The following is a 10159-nucleotide window of genomic DNA, read 5'->3' on the forward strand; positions in this document are numbered from 1 at the left end:
GATAGGATTCATTTAACGGTTCGACCCACATATTCGTCGTTCGATTTTTTTAATCGGTTTTCTCGACGATCCAACCGTACGGATGTTATTAAACCGCCTTCCTAACATTGGGAAAAAATAATCAAAAAATATAACGCCCGGATCATGGTCGGAACGTAATAGGGTTCATATGTCAGGATATGATTCATTTAACGGTTCGACCCAAATATCCGTCGTTCGATTTTTTTAATCGGTTTTCTCGACGATCCAACCGTACAGATGTTATTAAACTGCCTTCCTAACATTGGGAAAAAATAATCAAAAAATATAATGCCCGGATCATGGTCGGATCGTAATAGGGTTCAGATTAGGATTCATTTAACGGTTCGATCCACATATCCATCGTTCGATTTTTTTAATCGGTTTTCTCGACGATCCAACCGTACGGATGTTATTAAACCGCCTTCCTAACATTGGGAAAAAATAATCAAAAAATATAATGCCCGGATAATGGTCGGATCGTAATAGGGTTCATATGTCAGGATATGATTCATTTAACGGTTAGACCCACATATCCGTCGTTCGATTTTTTTAATCGGTTTTCTCGACGATCCAACCGTACAGATGTTATTAAACTGCCTTCCTAACATTGGAAAAAAATAATCAAAAAATATAATGCCCATATCATGGTTGGATCGGGACATTAAAATATCGATTTTTCTAAAATTTAAGAGAAAATGAAAAAAATTAAAAAATGAAATAAAATGAAAACGGACAAAAGGTGCAGTGAAAATATGGGCGGCTAAATTTCCCCCCAAAAACATCACTCTCTTTCAGAAACATCACTCTCTCTCAGAAACATCACTCTCTCTCGACCTCGCTCACTCACCTCAGCCTCCCACCTCGCTCACTCACTCACCTCTCACCAACACTCCCTAACTCTCACCCATCTCACTCTCCCTAACTCTCACCCATCTCACTCTCCCTAACTCTTACCTCAGCCGCACCTCACCTCAGCCGCACGCTCACCTCAGCCTCACCTCAGTCGCTCTCATTTCGGTGGATTCAACAGCAATTAGGTGGTTCTCAGCAACATTTCGGTGGTTCGGGTTCTCTGCAACGGAGTTAGGGCATGCAATTAGGGTTTCAGAATTTTAGGGTTTCGGTTGGAGCTAGCAATTAGGGTTCAGAGCTGGTTTGTGGTTTCGATTTTGGACCAAGGTAACCTCTAATTGAACTTTATTTTTGATTTTATGTATTTATCCCTGCTTATTTAATATGTTTAATATGTGTTTGTGTTTAATATGTGTAATATGTGTAATACGTTTAGAGTTTGTGTTTAATATGAATGTAATATGTGTTTGTGGTCATCTCCCCCCTCTCTCTGTCTCTCTCTCTGTCTCTCTCTCTCTCTCTCCGTCTCTCTCTCTCTCTCTTTGAGTTTTATTGTTTTAGATTCTTGTAATTATGGTTATTGCATTTCTTGATGTGATTACGTGCCGAGATGAATTGATGAAATTATGTTGCTTATTCGCTGTTTTTTGTTTTTTAATGTCCAAATGCAAGGCTTAACTCTGTTTGCCATTTGGTTACTGTGTCTTGTTTTTATCGTCTCTTAGCAGTACTAGGCCTTCCTTAGTTCCTTGTACAATTAAATAAATATATATTATTCGAATATTTAAGACATTAATCTAATCTCAAACTGATTTTATGTGCTATACAAGTCTTTGACTATTGATCTTTTACATTCTAACATTTATTCCCTGTGTGCTATTCAAAAGTTACAGTTGTAAATTGAAGTAAAAATTTTAATAAAAATCAAAGCATGGATAAAAATGGGGAATGAGATGTAGGAAATTATTAGTTTATCTAGTATCACTGTAGTATAGTGCACATAGAGGATTACACGGGCTTTTTTAGGTACACTTATAATCTTTTAACTTCGCAGGCTATATTATACAGTGTACTTATGGAAGATGATTATAGTAGCTGGATAGGATTTCCAAAATCTAGTAAAGAATATGTACGAGGGATAAAGGCATTTATGGAAAATTCATTTCCAATTCATGCTAAAGGAGAAGAAATGAAGTGCCCCTGCAAAGTATGTGTCAACCGTTATTGGCACACTCAAACAGTTATCTATGATCATCTCATATGTAGTGGCCCTTCTCCATTACATATGAAATGGATTTGCGAGGTATCACATACCAAAATAGACGGTAGTACTGACTTGATGGATTCGGGGACGGGGATTGATTTCGAAGATAATTTAGGTGAAATGTTCAATTGTACGGGTAAAAAGTTTCGAGATTTAGAAAATGACTATGAAAGTCTAACAAATGCAGAGGCTAGAAAGTTTTATGGCCATGTTAGGGAGGGTAAACAACCACTATACCCCGGATCAACTAAATTCTCTCGGTTAAGTTTCCTGATCAAACTTTATCATTTAAAGTGTGCTCATGGAATTTCCGAGTCTGCCTTTGGGGAATTGCTGGAGTTAATAAGAGACGCCTTTCCTGATGCCCAAATACCTTTGTCTTTGAATGCTGCAAAAAATATGATCAAGGATTTAGGCTTACATTATGAAAAAATACATGCATGCCGAAATAATTGCATGTTGTACTGGGGCGAAAATAAAGACAAAGAAAAATGCGACAATTGTGGTGTTTCTAGGTGGGTGTTACCGGAAAAAAAAGGCAATGATGCTAGTGATCCGGGGCAGGTTGTACACAAAGTGCCAGCTAATGTGATGAGGTACTTCCCTCTAAAGCCGAGATTGCAGAGGCTATACATGTGCAAGGAATATTCGAAACTAATGAAATGGCACGATATGGGACGTCAACAGGATGGAAAAGTAAGACATCCGGCTGATACAGAGGCTTGGAAGACGATAGATGCTGACTATCCTGATTTTTCATTAGAAAATCGGAATGTTAGTTTAGGAGTAGCCTCAGATGGATTCAACCCCTATCGTTCAATGAACCTAAGTCACAGTACCTGGCCAATTGTATTGGTCAATTACAACCTCCCACCTTGGCTATGCATGAAACAAGAAAATCTAATTCTTTCGACACTAATATCTGGTCCAGATTCACCAAAGAATAGTATTGATGTGTTCATGCAACCTTTAATTGCCGAGTTAAAAGAATTATGGGAGGTCGGCGTTAATACTTATGATGCCTTGGCTGATGAAGATTTTAATTTACATGCTAGAGTGCTATGGACTATTAGCGATTTCCCGGGATATGCTATGTTGTCCGGCTGGAGCACAAAAGGCAAACTAGGGTGTCCTGTCTGCCATTATGAAACTTCATCACTTTATTTGAAGCATAGCAAGAAAATGTGCTATATGAACCACCGAAAGTTTCTTCCTTCTGCACACAAGTGGAGAATGGATACTAAAAGGTTTAATGGCGTAATTGAAATGGGGCAGTGTCCTTCAGTTTTAACGGGAACTGACATTGAGGAGTTGTTGTCTGGGTATGTAAACCAATTCGGCCTGCAGAATAAAAAGGCAAAGAGTAAAACTGAGGGCCCTTTTAAAAAGAAGTCAATTTTTTTTGATTTACCTTATTGGAAGCATAATCCACTTCGACATAACCTTGACGCCATGCACATAGAAAAAAATGTTTGCGATAACATATTGGGCACTTTACTCAATATAAGTGGCAAGACAAAAGATCATGTTGCCGCTCGTAAAGATTTACAAGAAATGGGAATTAAAAAACCCCTCCATCCTGTTCTATCAGAAGATGGAGCACACCATGAAATACGAGCAGCAATCTTTGACTTGTCGAACAAAGAGAAGGAGATCTTTTGTTCAGTGTTGGAAAACACTAAACTGCCGTACGGTTGTGCCTCCAACATAGGGCGATATGTGCACACAAAGGAGAGGAAAGTAGTGGGGTATAAGAGCCATGATGCTCATTTCATACTGCACTACTTGTTGCAGTTTGCCATCAAAAAAACTACAAAGGCTGAGGTTGCTGTACCTTTGATGAAATTGAGTGCCTGCCTTAGAGCTCTATGGAGCAAGGTTATCGATTTGGAGGAGCTTGAGAAGTTGGAAACTGAAATCGTCGAGGTACTTTGCCAATTTGAGATGATTTTTCCATCAGCTTTCTTCGACATAATGGTGCACTTGCTTGTTCATCTAACTAGAGAAGTTAGACTTGGGGGACCTCAGCACCTTCGAAACATGTTCCCAATAGAGCGTTATCTTGCAAAATTGAAATCATACGTTCGTAATAGAAGTAAGCCGGAAGGTTCTATTGCAGAAGGTTACATAGCTGAAGAATGTGTAACATTTTGTTCAAGATTTTTGGCTGCTGATGAAACAACAAAAAACAACATGTGCTCAACAGTTTTCGAAAGAGGGCCAACACAAGCTGAATATCATATCGGAACGAGAAGGAATAAAGATGGAACTATTATTCATTTGGAAGATGTTGATTGGAAGGCAAGTCATCGCTATGTTTTGTTTAATACTGGTAACAAAGAAGTAGAGAGGCTCCTCGAGTAAGTTTAATAAGCTCTAACGTAAATAATTTTAATTCATAATTCAAGAACTTTTTCTTTTCTGCACTGTTTTAACTTAGTATAATTTTAGGGAACATCAAGCCTTGGTGGACAGCCATGAAAATACGAACAGATACAAGAGGGCACGAAGACACACGGCAGAATTCTGGGACTGGTTACGAGAAGAGGTTGGGAAAATGGTGGAGGTTTCATCTGACTTGGGGGTGTTTGCGTTGGGGCCTAATCGAACAGCTAGAAGGTTTACTGGTTATGTTGTTAATGGCTATCGATTCCACACAAGTGATAGAGATTCTCGATGCACAACACAAAACAGTGGTGTATATTTGACTGCACAAACAACTAGTTTCTCTAGTTCTAGAGACGAGAACCCTATAGTTGGGGATGTCAGCTACTACGGATCGATAGAAGATATCATAGAACTTGATTACTGGGGATTATTTACAGTTGTCCTATTTAAGTGTCGTTGGTACCAACAACAAAAAGATCCATACGGTCACATTCGAGTAAATTTCAATAGGTTATGTCATAAATCTGATCCTCATGTCCTGGCCAAACAAGTGCAACAAGTTTTTTATGTGGAAGACCCAATCGAAAAGAATGTACATTACGTAATTAAGAAACTACCGAGGGAGTGGTGTGATAATGGAAACGTGGATGCACATGAAGATGTCAACGATACTGATCTCAGTGAGACTGAATTTGTTTGTGGACTTCAAACTCATGTTGATGAAATGAGTTGGTGCAGAGATGATATCCCTACAACAAGAGTTCCCATTCCCGATAAATGAAGCAACCAAACTGCTAAACATTTATAAGTTTAAAATTAATCACAGCAGTGAACTTTATTTTGTATTTTCTCTGTGTTTGGACTATTTAGATGTAATTGAATATCTTAATTTATTTCTTCCATGAATTCTTCAATGAAATCCATATTTGTAGTTTAAATTTTTTGTCGTCGTTGTCTGCTTTGTAGTTTATATTTATTGTCTTGGTAAGTTCAGCATGCCCTAGTTATATTTCGTAGTGTTGGGATTAAATCTCCTTACTGTAATTTAGTTGATTCAGTAGATGCATATGATAACTATTTTTCTTATTTTTATAATTTTGTATGTTAGCTGCAAATATCCTACACGTGTAATAAAAACAAATATAGGATATGAAGTAGATGCTTAATAACTTTTTGTGATCGAAATTGTGTTTGTTGCATTTGTGTCGAGTGCCAATTCATGAATATTTTGTTGTTTATTATTTGATCTAATATGTGTTTACCAATTAGTTCGAGATATGTGTTTATGGCATACTAGGATTTGGAAAAGATACATTTGAAATATTTTTGTTTAATGGTCAGCCATTGACATCTCTTTGACTCTGTGCAGGATGGCAGAAAAACACGTTAATATTGGATTGTACCACGGTGGGGAGTTTCAGAGGACAAGTTACTCTGGTGGAGATTGCTTGACTATTTATAATGTAGATGCTGATATGTGGGCTTATAATGATCTGATGGAGGAGGTGAAGGATCGCCTCAAACTCAATGAAATCGGAGGAGTCTATGCAAAAGAAGGAAAACATGGTGGTTGGAAGCTGCTGAGGACTGACCTGGACATCATTCAAGAGATAGAAAAGTGCAACGATGGCGAAGAGGTCAAGCTTTATGTAGACACAGTTGTTGACCCTGTAATTGAGCCGTTGTGTCAGATGCAGCCACACGTGATTGTCAGGCCGAGGAAAAGCCTGTTTGAAGGTATGCCTATTGCTGATAAATAATTAGGTCCCCATTAAGTACACATCTCTATCTATTTCTGTATCTCTTTATATATACATAATGGGACTTGGATGTCCATATTAGTTGAAGATAATTCTTTGACTTGGATTTTTTTCTTGCATAAATACAGTTTCACCGAAGAAAATACAAAAGCGGAAATATATTACCACACATGAACTCCAGCAGAAGCAGAACCCAAGGAAGATTGTTAAGAAGACACCTGAGCCCAGTCGGAGGTATGCGTTACGATCATCGCCAGCTCTGTTGCCTACTCAGCAAGATGCAACTGCTGGGCAAGGAAACGATAAAGGGTCTGCTAGAAGGAAACTGCAGTTACAAGATGATATTATTCTGGATAAAGAGGTATTTTTTTAATTTTCCTTCTTAAAAACATAAGTTATAATGATTATTGTTGTGTTATGTCAATTTAATCACTGACCTTGTCTTCATAAATTATTGTAGTTGCCCCCCACCACCATTGACCGAAATCAAAGAAAAAGACCCCGTACTTTGCAAAATAAAGAGAAAATGAAAGATCAGCTACAAGGTGATGCACGCCAAGTAAGATGTCCCCTTGAACTTGCTATACCTGACATCGAGGTATCCTTGTCAGTGTTCCTCTTTTTTTTCTTCTAACCAGGATTGTAACACTTGTAATATTCACTTAAACACTCCTTCCAAATTTTTAGAAAGAAAGTACAATGCATAGTTGAGCTACACTAATAACAGTGCTGATTTATAATTATTGCAGGTGCCCCCCCCACCGCTACCAGCATGTGAGCAAGAAAGACTTAATCGAATGAAGGAAAATGATAGAAGGTTGGAAGAACTTGGGATCAAAAAATTAGTGATTGATTTGAGAGCTCGATCAGCAACAGTTATTGAGAAATCCAAAGAAAAAGACAAAGCCTCTCCGGATGATGATGATTATAATCCGGAAAGTGAGGACGAACATGATAGTGATGATTCATCTGAGGTATGGATTTCTTTTACATTCTTCATTACTTTGGCCTTCCTTCCTTGTTTCTTAAGAGTGTAAATTGTGGTTTTTTATTAGTTTAAGACCTGATATTTTGTTTATCACTATATCAAGTTTCCTATATATTTTGTTTTTATTTTATACTCTTTATTGCTTTGGCCTCACATTATATTTGCAATCCTAATAATTGTAGAGAACGAAGAATGGGAAGAAAAAGAACCATGTCCCCCTTGGACCAAGAACTCGTTCGCGAGCTAATGTCACCGCTGCAACAGAGAATGAACCATCGCAAGCTGGTAAAACATCTGACAAGGAAATGAACAGTAAATCTAAGCTCCTGAAACCAACATGTAGTAAAATCTTAAAATCCGCGAGCAATTTAGAATCACGTGGGTCTGTATCTGCTTATTTAGCAATGCTGGAACGTCAAAAGCAGGGCATTCTTCCGCCAACAACCGAGAATGTGCACACTTCTAATTCGGAAAATGTGTTGAGGAAGAAACTGAAGCAGGTACTTTTACTTTCTAAATATAACTACGCATGAATTATGCACACTAATTATTTATTGATGGAGAGGCAGTAAGAATTTAATTAATTATTAAATTCGCAGTCACCTTTTTTGTGTGTGCATGTACTATGAAGTACCAAAGCCCAAAAAATGGAGAGGAAGGACAAAACTGCTAACTGTTCACAGCAAGGACACGTGATGAAAGACCGATGATTTTTTTGAACAAACAAAATGTACCTGTTTCAAGAGACGGAAAAGTTACGAGAGAGCTGAGTAATTTTCTCGGAACAGTTTACAAAGGACAATGTCTCTCTTACTTATGTCCAACTGGCGCCTGGTTCCTGAACAATTGAAGAAGAAAATGTGGGACTATACTCGGGTAAATTCTATTACCTAAACCTCAGTTTCATTTATTTTTCAATTAACCCCTTCATTTTATTGATCTTGAGTTTATTATATATTAGGACCATTATATTATTCCGAATGAAGCTCAGTCCTGGGTTTATGAGATAATTAATAGATGCTGGAGGACTTACAAGTCTCGGATGAAGGCAAAGCATTACACACATCATGCCACTGATGATGAAAGGCTTGAACATAGGCCCAAGGAGATTCCGCTCGAGGATTTTAAATTGCTGATAAAGTATTGGGGAGATGAGTCGGTGAAGGTGCCTTCGTGCTTCTTTTTAATATGATTTTAATGATTTTAAAGATTCTTAAACTGGATTGTGCAATTTTTTTTAATAGGAATTAGCACATGATAACAAAGTAATCCGCGCTTCGGTAATTGACCCACACAATCAGGGTGCCAACAGTAGTGCAGAAGTTGGAGAGAAGTTGGTATGATTCCTAAATTAACTAGTACATTTATGAATATTTCCCCTTTTATTTTGATATTATAATTACGGCCCCATGGTTAAGTTAAATTGGATTAAATTTTGATTATAGGATAAATTTATAATTTAATTAGATGTGGACATGTTCTTAAATCCAATTATAAATGGGACATGTTAGAACCCCCCCTTTTTAAATAATGTATATGTCCTTGTCGATATCATCATTATAACTAGCAATTATTTAGTTGTCTGATTAGTTATGATATTCAGATTATTACAAAACCAATCCGCATTTATATAACTTTAAATATTCACTGTGAACAACCCGAAAAAACTAATAAAATAGGAGCTCGCAGACACAATAATTAGTTGTTCATGTCAAGTGCCATCAAACATTTTTGTGCTTTAATTCTTCAGAATCAGATGCATGTCTATTTTTTGCTGGTATTTGCTTGAATTTAGATATTCAATTTCAGAACCGCATTAATATTTCCTTCATTGACTTCCCGTACACACTTGGATTGTGTCTACTTAATAGTAATGACTACCTAGTTGTTTTGTTCATAAATCCTTTGATTGAATGTTAGTGCTTAGGCATTTTTTAAATAGTTGATGTACAATTTTTCTTAAGTAAATCAATAGTTTATGTGGTAACGTTGAGCTAGATAACCTTGTCTTTTTCTTTTGTGCTCTATAATAGAAAAAGCTGATCCTAATCTCGCCTCGCCATCACAAGCTGAAATTTATTTGGAATCTCATGAACAAGATGGCCGAACATACAAGACTACGGCTGCTCCGCAAAAAAGAAACGTAAGGACTTTACTTTTTTATGGAGGTTAAATGCTGCACGGTAGTTCAATTTGTCTATTTCTTTAAAATTAAGAGATAAAAAATGCTTTGCCAAGTATGTTTTGTTGGTTTAATTTATTTGGTAAAACAAATAACATAAGAGACTTAGCGGAAATAAAAGGCTGTTAAGTATTAGTATAGGCCACCTTAATGCAAACCTTGTTAGTAGTTGTGTAGTTGTGTAGCACAATTCTATGGTAAAATTGATTAATATTTAACAACATTTTTCTTGTAGAGAAAGAACAAGAAAGCGATGGAATCAGATTCGGCTCCTGCAGACACTTATTTGGAAGATTTGACTGCAAAGATCAGGGGAGAACTTGAGGCTGAACTGGAAGAAAAGGTTTCCAAGAAAGTGCAGGATAACTTGTCAGTTATTCTCAAAAAGATCGCAGCAGCTAATCCAGGCTTGAATCTGGACATTGGAGAAGTTGATGCTAATATTTCAAGCGAGGATGATGAAAATGGTACACCAATGACTATCGGGACTGCTGGGACTTCCAAGACTGCCGGACCTTCTTTAGATATTCTCTTGTACAAGCATTAGCTGAGTTAATAGTATGGACATGTATGTTATTAGACTTTTGATATTATTGGTTTAAACTTGGTACTCACTTGTAATGGGGTGGATGGTGTTATTTGGTTTGGTGAGATTGGAATTTGGGGATTGTTGGTGTCATTGTTAGTATGATTTTGGTTGGAGT

Source organism: Apium graveolens, chromosome 2 (genome assembly GCF_009905375.1).
Source record: "Apium graveolens cultivar Ventura chromosome 2, ASM990537v1, whole genome shotgun sequence".
Classification (NCBI taxonomy): domain Eukaryota; kingdom Viridiplantae; phylum Streptophyta; class Magnoliopsida; order Apiales; family Apiaceae; genus Apium; species Apium graveolens.